The sequence below is a fragment of the Nymphalis io genome, chromosome 1 (genome assembly GCF_905147045.1).
Source record: "Nymphalis io chromosome 1, ilAglIoxx1.1, whole genome shotgun sequence".
Lineage (NCBI taxonomy): Eukaryota > Metazoa > Arthropoda > Insecta > Lepidoptera > Nymphalidae > Nymphalis > Nymphalis io.
Window position 1 is genome coordinate 10,467,819 of NC_065888.1, and position 14,302 is coordinate 10,482,120.

General features: G+C 29.4%; 1 long non-coding RNA gene across 1 annotated transcript; it reads left to right on the forward strand.

Moving 5' to 3' along the window:
* Positions 1-759: 759 nt before the first annotated feature.
* LOC126769278 (uncharacterized) lies at positions 760-9,448 on the forward strand. Its single transcript, XR_007669353.1, has 3 exons — positions 760-1,056; positions 1,797-1,860; positions 9,082-9,448. It is a non-coding gene; the product is annotated as an uncharacterized LOC126769278 (long non-coding RNA).
* The last annotated feature ends 4,854 nt before the right edge of the window (positions 9,449-14,302 follow it).

A 14,302-nucleotide genomic window follows, 5' to 3' on the forward strand; every position in this document is an offset into this window, starting at 1 on the left:
TACATACATACATACATACATACATACATACATACATACATACATACATACATACATACATACATACATACATACATACATACATACATACATACATACATACATACATACATACATACATACATACATACATACATACATACATACATACATACATACATACATACATACATACATACATACATACATACATACATACATACATACATACATACATACATACATACATACATACATACATACATACATACATACATACATACATACATACACATACGGCGCTCGGTTACCCCGAACGACTATATTTTAGCCTTTTTACCCGTTTAACAGAATTTTTGATTATACGCTAGTATATTAGTATTTTATAAAATTACTATATAGATTAACGACTCGAAAATTATTTTAAGAGCCTACTTGAATAAGGTAACTATGTATAATATGAATTTATTATATTCAACTGTTTGAATAAGCAATAATTATTTTTCTTTGACTTACATTAAAGAGAAATACAAATAAAAGTATATTATAAATTTAATTAGTGGGTATGCCAATGAAATTATAGTATTCGAGTCTGTTTAATGATAAGCAAAGAAGCAAAATATTAGCCTCATATACAGACTTTGTTTCAAATCAGAATATGTTTTATAAATAGCGCCTAAGATTTTTTTTGTATGGAGACGTAAGTTACAGTTTCTCTATGGTAAACGCAACTTCGTCTATTTCCGTGAGTGTTCGAGAGAGATCGGATCAAAACAATGTTCGGTCGCTTTGCCGGCCAGTGACTGTTTAGTTTGATCATAATATTATTTTGTCAGTGCACGAGCGCCGGCACGTCTCTTTTAGCAAACTTGCTAGAAATTAAATTTAATTAAATTAATAATATTTGTTACTGCTTTGAATATATCTCAGAAAACATGGATACTGCTAATAAGTCTGAAACAAAAAACCAAACCGGATCGCAGATTGCAAGCTACAACCCCTGGAATTTGATATTTAATTCAAGACGACGTACAGAAAGTGAAAACAGCAGCTCTTCAACAGGCAGCGATCAAACAAGTAAGTGTTATATCATTTTGTATAATCGTGTCAAATTAATAGTAACCTAAAAATACATTGTGATTTATACAAAATAAATTATCTGTTCTTGAACAAATACCAAAATCTAGCGTACAAACTACATTTGACCTTAAAAGTGATTGGTAACTTGTTTTGATACTGTTAAATGTTAAGATAACTACTGCTAAGACCTTGTTACTAAAACATATTATCGTGTACAATCATTAATTATTATATTAAAGTATTAAGAAAAAATATATACTACAAATTTGACGTGTCTCTTTAATTTAGTAGAGTATTGTCTATAATTGTTACCATAAATTTAGTTAGTTATTAATAGTTATAAATTCAATTTACCAATACTATAAAAATATGGAATATGACACATTATATTAATATTTTTATTTATTTATCGTGTAAGAACGTGACCAACGTCACGTCCATCGTCTCTACTAGGTAAAAGTTCTCGAATACTTAAGAGATAATAAATAAAAAGTTAACGAATTATTACTTAACGAATACATAACAAAGCTTCATTACGTTATTGTGGTTAATGATTTTAGTGTAGGTTTTAGAGTAGTTGCCATTACAAACATATAAAAAAATATTTTTTTTAATTTAAATATTAATAAAGCAAAATTATCGTAATGAAGAATAACTGGTATATTAATAGTAATGCTATGACTATAATGTATAATATTCCCGCAAATGCATACAATGCATTTTATGGTTTTTTTCAGATGCTCATTTTGGGTCGTTCCAGAGACAGACGACCAAAAATAACGAGGAATATTTGTGGATGATGTAAGTTTCCGAAATTGAAATATTTAATTCGATGCGTTTCTATTCATAAACTAAATTCAACTCGACCTACATTATTAGGGACATCATATTACTGTATTACAACTAAGCAACAATTACATATACAAATTAATTAAAGCAAAATCCGAAACGCATTTATAAAACTATAAATATTATAGGTAAATTTATTAGTTTTAGTGTTGTCCGATTTACGAACTAAGCAGATTCATATGAAATCCTTATTCTATAAGAGTTTGTTTTAGGATAGACAAAGGTATTTTTGATATATATCCTAATAAATCAACATAGTTTCAGGCAAAATTATCATAAATCTATAGGAGATTTTTCGATCATTATAGTTTTTATAGATAAATGTAAATAGGCTATAAATCTATTTTGTATAGATAAGTCATAGTAACTATTTTTTTTATTCAAAAGTTATCCTGAAATGGAAGATAAATGAAATGTTTAAAAATAACGCGTAAAAAAACACATTTAAGTGCGTTTGATGCGTCACTATTTTGTCTATACTCCTTATTCGTTATCGTATTTTATATATATTAGTTCGCATATAGACACACACACAAATAAATAAATAAATATAACTAGTACAAAGATTATTACCTAACGCTTTAATCAGTTTGTTTACAAAATATTGAAGCATTGATAAGTTGTTTTAGCTCATATTCCGGCAAATACCGTGTCTAATGTTGAATATATTCTACCTGCTATGTAAATAAAAACCTATTCGCTGTTTTAGTTTAAATTCTTGGAATGAATACATAATTTCTATCGAGAATTATTACGAATATATGTAATGTACTCGATTCTAGTAAATATGTAAAACAATATTAAACATACATATATAAATATTTATATATCGCTACGTATCAACTGTATTTTATATCGTAATATTAGTAACACGCCAGCATTTGTTAATAACGATTTGTTAAACATGTAATTTTATACTTCAACGTAACATAACATCTGCTGTCAATTTTAATATAATTTATAGTATATCTATTATAATAATATAATATAGTCATCATAATTTTAATCTTAACATTAAATAACAGTTGAAAAAATCTTATTTTTTAGGGCGTTTAAATTATACTTTGAATATTTGATTGGTACCTTTCTTTATCATCACAGCGTTATATTGTATTGACTTACGATATCGTTAGCAATACTCCGATAATAGAGCAGAGATAATCTGATATATAAGCTACTTTTGTGGATGACTCGAAACTATTTTTGATTACAATTATTAATCATTGTTGTATTCTGCATTTAATACATAAAAAAATGCGTTCGATTTAATAATATAATCTAAATTTTATACTGTCATCGTTCGTTTTTATTATATATTTTTCATTAAATATAATTATACTACGAAGCATGAGATGTACAAATAATATTTAGTTCATTTTAAATATCAATTAATTTGTTCCTCGTCTTCAAACTCTTCCGTTTACAACCAATATAGCCAGAAGCTGCGTGAGATGTTTTATGTACCTTTCATTGGTTGATTCGTTAAAAGTTTAAAATGGAGTCTGTGTTAGCATGACCCTAACTTATTTTTACTTTATTTCTTAAATATGGCTCAAGGAATGTTTTCAAGTCAGTCGATTGCAAAAGACGAGCTTATTAGCAATAATGGTAAAGCAAGAAGGTCAACCACTAGTGACGGAGTTGCAGGCGCTGTTAAAACAGATGTCTCACGTTTGAATCATATTTTAAACGTGAGAAAAAGAGAAGGATGTAAGCGGCTGGCCCTCGCCTCGCTAGTGTCGAAACCTTCGGTTGCATGCGCCCGCGCCGATCCGTTCGCCACCACGCAGTTCTCAGTTAGACTACACTTGAATAAACTATGTTATTGTGCTATCAATTGAAAGTGACAGTGTTATTGGGAATTGAGCACGTGCGACGTTTAGTGTACTCTAATTAAACGTATTATCTTTCGAAGACATTACGACTCGGTTAGCATTTTTTATTTTTTAATCTATTAATTATATCACCGTGCATTGTTCTTGAAAATAAGAATGTGCAACGTGTATGTTACGAAATGCGATTAATTTAGTCTATATAAATGCCGATATAGGAATAAAGAGAAAAAAATGTAAAAACAGAAACTTTTTACTACATTTTATTTTGTGGTAATAATACACAGATGAGTTCATAATCAGTTATTTTCAACTCACCCGTCACGTTTATCACAGCCTATGGCTGGATTATTTCATTGTTATTGTTTGTTTTATTTATATAAAATTATTTAAATGTTAGTATATACTAATATTAAATAATGTCGTATAGCCCGTTTATGTTATCAGATTTTTTTCATTCACTATGTTCGGTATTAATTATTAAAGCTGAAAATATTATTTTTTTTATAAAAATGATCCAGGATTCATTATAAAAGTGCTTTTAATCGTTTTAAATTCTGTACAAATAATAGAACGGTGTTGTAATAAAAGAACCACGTCATACTAAACGCAATAAAAACAACAAAAAAATGATATTCATCTTGTAAAATTTCGCAAAATGTTCCTCCTCCAAACAACTTCAATATGATTTGATTCAACATAGTTTTACCTTGTCATAATTATTGTAAAGGAAAATATAAAATGTCAATTTGTTAATAAATATAGACGTATAGTTTGTCATGATCCTAAACTCTTCGTTTTTTGTCGGATTTGCTGTTTCATTTGATTGTAAAGGAAAAAACAGTGTACCTGTTTTTGTACACACTATAACATGTCCTGCTTAATTAGCTAGTCTTCCTTAAGCTGCTATGAGCTATCACAGAACACCGGGGGTATATTTAGTAAGGTAGAACATGTGCATTGTACATTCAAGAGTAATATTATTGTCAAATATCATACCGTTATACATTGTTGTGTTAGGGTTTAAATGGTGATACAGAAGTATCATCGGAGTGTAATTAAAACCACAAGGGACATAGCCGCTTCGTCCCACGAATTATAGCTATGTAAGGCATGGCTAATATCTGCATTTGACAACAGGTGGCCAGTTTACTCGCGTCCAGTCTATAAATAGAAACATACGCATGTTTTATTGAAATCATTACGACATTACAGCACAAAAGACGAATAAAATTTGAACTTATCACGGTGCGTTAGCAAAAGTTTGTAATTAATTTAAGTCTGTTTTAATAGATAAATTGAAAGTGACAAATTTAAAGATAAAATCTTTGTAAATAATCACTGGCTTGGAATAAAAATTAAATTTGAATTTCGAAAATAATAGTTCTCTAATCTTTCAATATGTATTGAATGATAAATTGTAATGTATAATATACTAATGTATAAATATAATGAGAATGAACTTAAATTCACGAAAATCTAGGGTCTCTTATTATTTATTTATGTTTTATTAAAACTTGATGCTGTAGATAGACAATATTTCCAAAATTATTTTACATACATATACATACATAAAGTTATTATACATATATGGCATATAAGGCAAAAAAAACAGTTTAGTACATTTTTCTCCTCTGTTTGTCAACCGTTTTTTTTTTGTTAATTAGCTATTGACAACTATAGTGTTGTCAATAAAATTCGTAATTGTTTATGTTTTATTAAAATTTTCAATAATGTTTATGACCGAATTTCGACCACTGGACGAACACTAGTAGATATCATTATTAAAGTTTTGTCAATGTGTTGTTACAAAATAATGATAAAATTAATTTTATATAACAGACAAAACAATACACGAAAGTCGTGAACCATATCATTTTCATATTAAAATTAAAAAAAGTATTTTTATCGCGGTTCTTTTGTAAATCCTAGCAAATCCTGTGTTAGATATTATTCAATATTAAATCATAATTTTAATTTATTTAATGTGTATGAGGAATTACGTTTATTCATTATCACAAATCTTTGATAAAACACGCCGTGAAAAATTTAATTATTCTTAGTCATGAGTTATGCCAAGTCTGTTTATGTCAACGCATGATGTGTTTACAATATATATAATTTATTATATATACTTTATATACTTTATATACTTATTATACTATAATTATACGATCTTATAATATCAATATAATGTTATATAGTAATTCTAAATAAAGTTAAAAATCATGTATAAATATGATAAAAATTAGATGACATACATTCTGAATATTAAACACATTTTTTTATTAGTCAATTATTACGGTTTCTTTTACGTATGTAATGTATGCCTCAACCACGTAGGTATTTTTATATACTCTATAACTTTACACGATGAATGGGTATATAACGAAAAAGATTTTTAAAATCGAACGTTTAGATCCTGAGGTTATCGCGGTCAAGATTACAATATACTCTTCTCTTTTATTACATATATTAATATATATTATATTACAATAAAAACTTAATTATATCATTGCAATACTGATTAAATATTTTATAAACGCAAGAATCGACGTATTTGATATTATTATAATATATACGTTGGTGACTACTTACCATCAGGAGGCCAAATGGCTCGTCCGCCTTCCTATTCTATAAAAAAATATATAAAAATTATCAAAAATTATCTTACTGAGAAATGTTATTTAATAATCATTTTAACATTTGGTGAAAAATGTGCATATTAATATGATACATGTGCACATATATAATGCAAGTTATGTATTATATATGTGCACATGTATCATATTAATTTTAAAGTAATATACATACACAAGCGCTTTGCCCACGGCTTCGCTCGACTCATAATTCAGCTCTTTCTTAAAAATTAAGGATTTTAAAACAAACTTTCATTTTTTCTCCTTTAGTTTAGGAAGCGAACCTTATAGGTTAATTCAAAAATCCTTCCTTGGTGCTACCCTATTGTGTAAAAGGATATTGATTATACGCCATTTTTCATGGTGCTCGCCCCAGTAGCTTAAGCTGTGCGTTAGTATGTCAATAAGTCAGACAGTTATTCTTTTTTATATCTGACTGCCTAGTTGGTCTAGTGACTAGATGTAAGGCCGCAGAACAGGAGGTCCTGGGTTCAAATCCCAGGTCGGACTAATAAAAAGTTATTGGGTTTTTCTCTATTCTCAATAACAGCTCGGAGTCTGGAATTTGGTGGTGTGGTTGGAGTTAGGGAATAGAGAGTGCAAATGTGTTTGCGCACACACTTGTGTACTATAATATGTCCTGCGTAGTTGGCTAATCTCTCTTGAGATTGGCCGTTGTGGCCGAAATCGGTCTGGAGAATCTTATAATATATTATATAGATGACGAAGAAGATGACATAATGGTCAGATTACGAGGTTTTATTAAGATAATAATTGTGTATTGAAATTGAAACACGTATTGTGTTCCTAATTACATATTTATATTGTATGTGAAATTATTTTATCATACTGCGATGTTGGCACTTATAGAAATTTTAAAACTATACTATACGAATCTAGCCGCGGCTAAGACCTAATAATAAATTTCTTTAAGTACATACATATCATATTTTTAACACTTAATATTGAATGTCACTCCTATTTGTACTTTCATAGCACATTTTTTTCTCGCGTGGAAAACACATTACCGCGTTTCCTTCAAGTGAAGTGTATGTGTGGGGGAGGTATGTGGGAATGAAATTCACTCAAATACCATACCTGTTCCCGTCTCTTGGGGGTGGTGATATATTATGTAAATATGATTTAAAGTCATGGCAAAAAAGTATCGATTGAAAATATATGGGCTTAGTATATGATACTTAAAAAGCCGAGATGGCCTAGTGGTTAGAACGCGTGAATCTTAACCGATGATCGTGGGTTCAAACCCGGGTAAGCACCACTGAATTTTCATGTGCTTAATTTGTGATTATAATTCATCTCGTGCTTGACGGTGAAGGAAAACATCGTGAGGAAACCATCATGTGTCTAATTTCATTGAAATTATGTCACATGTGTATTCTACCAACCCGCATTAGAGCAGCGTGGTGGAATAAGCTCTAAACCTTCTCCTCAAAAAGGGAGAGGAGGCCTTAGCCCAGCAGTGGGACATTAACAGGCTGTTACTGTACTGTATATGATACTTTAGATCTGTATAGAACTCGATGGTTGAACAGTGATAATGTCATTTAAAATAATGAAACGCTTAAATGTAGGATTATTTTCGATGATAATAAAATAATGTGAGTTATGTATATCTCACGTAGTGAAGCAATTATTATGATACCTTGTATTTATAAATATTTTATTACTGAATCTTATCGGGACAATTGTAAATAAAAAGAAACTGGTTTTCACCAGTGACATCGATAGAGTCGATCTTGTCGTTGAACAGTTTTAACTTAGCTCTAAATTTTGGGTTGTTTTGTTTCGAAGAGCTTATCTCGTCTACAACACCAGCCAAATATAAATATATATTATATATCTTAAATACATAGGCTTTTTGACCTTTATAAAGTATTGGTGAGACGAAGTCAATATCATTATAATTGCTATGACATTGCAGATAGCGCTCTAATTCCTTTTTTAATGATTATTGTATGAAACAATTCCTTTTAGTCTTTGTGGCGCACCGAAGTGCTCCTAAAATGTATAATTCTTTTATTTTTCAATTTTCGTTTACACTTAAATAACTAAGACATAAATGCATAAAGCTTTTTCTAGAATGGATTTAGTTATTCAGTCGTTTGCCTGTTCAGTGATAATTGATAAAAAAATCATTCATTTTGTTTTTGTAAAATCACACGATAAATTTATCAGCATTGGTGGGTTACCGATGGCATTATAAGAAAAATAAGTGATAACTATTGCCAATGTCTGTTAAATATAGAATCAAAGATGTTTTGTGCTAAAAATCAAAAAAATTTAAGAACAGAATTAAATTTTTCTTTATTAAAATATTTACACACTTAAGTAATTTTACAGGGTTAAATTGAATTTAAGTCTACCAACGGCTTGAAATGTAGATTCTACCGAGGAGAGCAAGTTGCTAATAGCACTGACTATTAATTTAAACCGGAATGTAGCAATATCGGTTAGAATAACTGACGAGTGGGTGATACTTACGCTGACCAGATTAAAATAAACACTACAGCTAGAAATAAATCAACATTCAATTAAATTTGTAAAATATTGGTTGTGAATAGTGTGTAGTTCCCACGCAAGCATATTATTGTTATCTTTTAATATATAATTAGTCGTACAAAACTTTTCGAATAATTGTTTGAAACATTTTTTTTTAATATTATTTAATCTCTTCTTTTCAGATGGCGTTCATAGTCACTCGTCCATCAACAATAATTTCTTTTAATTGTTGTTAGTTTTTATATTCAACATGAAAATTTGGGTCACAAGGGTCAAGACAGTCCAAGAATGATGGAACATGTTGCGTTCCTACCGACCTGGTTCCTGGTTGCGTGGTTGGGGACCTGCATACTGTTCAGCCCTTTCGCAATATTCTTCGTATTGTGCCTTCCACAATTCCCCCTTCTAGTCTTAAGAAGGCTCTGCTATATACCCTTTGAGTATATATGAGGATGCCCATTAATTAATATGTTTTTTAGTGTACTCTGTAAATAGTGTATAATATTTGTAAGTAATAACTATGAATAAATACTTAAGTGATGCAATTTGTATACTTTGTTTTTTTACTTTTCTTTTGTTATAGTGGATAGCTTTGAATCTTATTGTGATACGCATTACATAAAATAATTATAACGATCGGTTAACGCCATCTATTGGTATTGCTTTGTAACTATAAATACATACTTATTATTAACAATGGAAATTTAATTTCGAAAATGCGGTAAGTGGTTATATACCTGTGACAGTAACAAATAACCTGCTATTTTCTGTAATTGCCACCTGGTCCATTACAGTTTAAGAACTGAATAAATAGCGATAATATAGGTGTGCAAGAGAGACATTTTAATCAATGATTGGAAATTCATATCGATATTATATCGATTATTTAATAATAAAAACAACAAAGGCGAAGTAAACAAAAACTTAGCTGATATTAATTGTTTGCATGTATTTTGAAAAATATATTTTTTGAATCCCTGAAAAATAAGAGCTAAGTAGGTCTTCATTTCAAGGTAATCTGGAATTAAAGATATTTTAGTTTAACGTTTTGGAAAGTATCCGTTTTATATATAAATATTATTTAAGGAGTGATTAGTGTTAAACTCAACGCTACGACCAACGCGTATATAATTTAGAATAACCTAATATTTATTGAAGTTAATTTGATTATAATTTTAGTTTTAATGTTATTTAACTTCGTGATATGATTTTTACAACTACCGACATTATAATGATTTAACTTTTGTATAAAAAGCGATGTATTTACAATGAACAATCATAATTATTGTTGAACTTGAACAGGGTGGTTACTCTGCCTCTTTAATGAATATTGTTTATAACAACACAACACTTCTTTCGCTATCCTGGCGCACCTTCTGTTTTAATTAGTTTTAAATTAATTAGATTTACAATTACATTAGTTAAGAAATGCTGTGACTTCTTTTGAATGCCAAATCAGAGATGATAGACATAGTGAAACTAATGTTTAAACAATCGCCAAACAACGTTTAAAAGTAACGTTATAAGCCATTTCATACTAATCAAATTGATTATATTATTAAGAGTATTTAAGATTAAATAAAATACGTACTCTGTAAACTGAGTTAGTAGATGATGACTCGGTCCAAAAGCTCTTGACGTGACGACGAAAGTTTAAAAGATTATTATTAAACGCTCATGTCAAAAACATGAGCCTGGTGAAATGGATCATGTTTACGGGTTCCACTCCTTTTATAAAATTGGTTCCGATTCTGTTGTTTATATTTTCTAAACAAATTAATTATTTGACAAAGAAATTATCAACATTTCTGTCAAACGAAGTTCTCAAGTGTGGGTACAATGCCGTCAAAATAGTTTATTTAATATAATATTGAGTGTAACAAAATTAACTTTATTAGGTCAAGTAGATATACAGACAGTTTGCCCATTTATAGTACCACATTAAAACATTATACGCGTACAATATCCAACAATTTATCTTCTAACTAATTACAACAACTCTACATTTCTTGCTTGGCTGGGTAATGTTTACAATTAATACATAAACATAATATCTTCTTGTACATAACTTAACTTAATTTTTTCTCTTATCATTTTTCTTCTCACAACTGCCTCTAAGATTGCATTCAAAGTCGCTCATTGTATGCTTTAATCCTTAAGTGCTTGTCATATTAAGAACGATCCTGTCATACTTGATACGTTCCTAAAGCGAATAAAATTATTTCTCTATATTCTCACAAGTACTTATTATTATTTTTGCCTTTTTTATGGTAGGTAGGCAAGCTGACTAGTGGGGGACACCTGTGTCACCACCACAGTGGTCACCACTGCCCATAGACTTTGCTTTTTGCTTTGTAAGAAATTTTAACCGTCCCTTACAACGCCAATGCGCCACCTGCCTTGAGAATTAAGATGTTATATCCTATATACCTGTAGTCACACTGGCTCACTCAAAACAATACTAAATATTGCTGATTGGCAGTCGAATGATATGATGAGTGGTAACTAGACAGACGGGCTTGCAAAAAACCCTACTGCCAAGTAAAATGTGCAGTTATATTTTAAATTTGGATCGTTTTATTTATAATTAACTTAGAAGTCTTGAAAAAACTATACTATAAAATAACGCATATAAATCATAGTGAAGTTTCCAGCATCATTTATAACAGTCGGACAAACTAACTCTTACGTAAGAACTTTATATATTCCTAGCAACTTACTAAATCGTCGGGATCAGCTAACGTTGGCCCAGACTCAAAAGTCATTTGAGTTTTCAAAATAATTTATGTTTTCTATATACATCTTAAAATATTAAATGAGCAATTCTTGTATATGAATTTATTTTGTGTATCTCGGAAACGGATTTAACTATCGATTTGTTGAAAAAAACGCAATTTTTCATGTTAATAAAAATCTTTTTTTTTATAAATAATCATTACAGCCGAGTGAGGCCCGGTCTTCCAGGTACTTTAACATTATTTAAACGTATTTATCAATTATTTTATGTATTTCTGTAATTATACCAAATATAAGCGCACGAAAACTCCATCAACAATGATTGCACAATTTTTGTTTGATCGTTTTTAACATTGTTTGAGGAACTTGTATAAAACCTTCACAGGTTTGTTTATACATATCAGATCGTAAATATTCTTTATTTTATGTTAAAGAAATTATTTTACGAATATAAATTATAATAAGGCTATAGTTACAAGTAATTGGTCTGTCCATGGATATTTTTAAATATTTCGATATGAGATTGGTTAAATCATAAAGCATATATTGTATTATTAAAAAAAAAACAGATATTAGTATTATTTTTAATTTCAAACATAATAAAACTTTCGGAATTGGGAAATCCATCGTTACCTTTTTTAATATTCATAAACCCGTCTAAACTGTACTTTTCTCTAATTTATATTTCCCTATGCGATTGTAGTAGGTATCACACTATCACTTACAAACATTTTAAATAATTTGTTATTGTTACTTGAATGAATATATATATATATATATATATGTATTTAATTAGGTGACATCATAAACTACAACTTCTACAGGCAATGGAAAATTTTAATAAAGTGTGTACAACGAGTCAATTTAATATATCACTCGACCTTTTGTGTACACGACCTAATAGAACTTTGGAACTAAGATTGCAAGGCCGTATTCTTCAATTAATAATAATTTAAGATAATAGCTGTATTTCTCCCTTACGCAGTCTTTAAACTAAATTATTTGAACATAACCATTTCTTGAAACTTCTCGAAGTAATTCTTTCTCATGTATGAGATTTATAAAAGATGGCGAATATTTTTGTCCAATTAAATAATGCGTCAATTTTAGTTTTTATGTAACCGGATATGCACTAATACGATGCATATTTTCAAATCTTTTGTTGATTTCTTTTCGAATTATGAAATAATAAAAACTATAAATTTAAACTTATTTAGATGTGCTTGTAGAAGTAATAGGATTAAAAACAAGAAGTAATTTTATTGACAAGGTTATGAATTAATTTAAGCGTAAAATTAAGAATATGTATAGAGTAAGATCGTTTTTAAATACGTTTAAGTTTTTTATTCTGACTAAATTTATACTTGTTTTATTCTATTGTTAATTTGTTTGCTTGTTACGCTTTCACGTCTCAACTACTTAACCGATTATCATGAAATTTTGCATACACGTTGACAGAGGTACAGAAAACGATGTTTAGCTGTTTAAATGAGTGAGCCAGTGTAATTAAGGCACAAGAGACATAGAGTAGTTTCCATGTTTGCACCAACAACTAATATAACAGTAGCAGTATCACCTTTACGTGTTGTATTGTATTCCAATGGCAGGAGTAAAATATAAAAAATCTTAAATTTATATATTTTACGTGATTTGCTAATAGCTGATGTTATTCACTATAAAAAGTTCTCGATGATATATTCATTTATAATTAACTACTTTTATCCACTTCAATTTCACTTCCAAAGCTAAGATAACAATTTTGCCAACATTCAAAATACAAATTTCTCATCAATTTATAATGAGTAGCATAGATTGTTTAAGATAATTAATTGATCAATTGTGTTATGTCAGTTGAAGGCAGAAGTTGTATATTTATTTTTACCCTTCCTGCCGTTTTAATAGGCTATAGAATAAACGATAATATGAATGACGTTAACGATAAATAAAATTTCATGTTAGTGAAATGATTAAAGATTTTGAAAACAGATTATAATAGTAAAATATATATATTGTACATTTAGTACCTAAATACAAAAAGTATTTTGTTATTCATTTTTAAGTTATGTACAAAACTTTTAATGAAGTATGTAGATGTTTATTATAGTCGATAAACTGTATAGATCGCATAAGAATTTTTAAAGAGTACATCAATTAGAGCAAAAACTGCAGAGACCTAGAGGCTGTTTTACGGTTGCATTTTATATTCATGTCGAGGTAGCTTAGGATTTATGTGCATTGTGAATATTTATTTAGTGCGGAAATATAGTGAAAAATTGCGATCGTAAAACAAGACGATACAACAGAGTGTACAACATTGTATTGTACAATATTTATAATATAAGACACGCCGTTGATTTTTGAGACGCTGTCACTCAAACGCAGACGTATGACTTTTAATTAAACATAAATTTTGCGAAAGCGATCCCGTGGCGCTCCACGTTAAGACGGAAAGGGTACCGCTGGATTTTTAGTGCGTATTCCGATGTTCGGGGCGCACTCGGCGCCTTGGACACCGGCGAGACCCACATACCCCCCCACTATTCGCGGGGGGAAACGCGTAACGCGTTTTTCCAGCGTTAAAAAAAAGGGTTAAACATAAATAGACAAATATTGTCTCGTTGTTCTTGTGGCTTATTATGTTGGACATATCGATGTCGAGTTAATAAA